The following is a 256-nucleotide window of genomic DNA, read 5'->3' on the forward strand; positions in this document are numbered from 1 at the left end:
ACCGTGTTTCTTACAGACAAATACTACTCTTCCTTCTAAAGGTTCAGCTATAAGACGTTGAAATAAGAAGAATGCGCTTTCTAGAGGTGGAAAGTTGCTGGAGGAAACCAGAAAACTTGCCATGCCGCAAAAATATTATAGGTGAATAACATAATATAGTTTAAAAAAAAAAGTTCTTTTGGATATTTAACAACTTACCTAAATATCCAAATTAACGAGGTCCATCAATTCAATTGCGGAAGCTTCTCGTACAAGG

Source organism: Penaeus monodon, chromosome 12 (assembly GCF_015228065.2).
Source record: "Penaeus monodon isolate SGIC_2016 chromosome 12, NSTDA_Pmon_1, whole genome shotgun sequence".
Lineage (NCBI taxonomy): Eukaryota > Metazoa > Arthropoda > Malacostraca > Decapoda > Penaeidae > Penaeus > Penaeus monodon.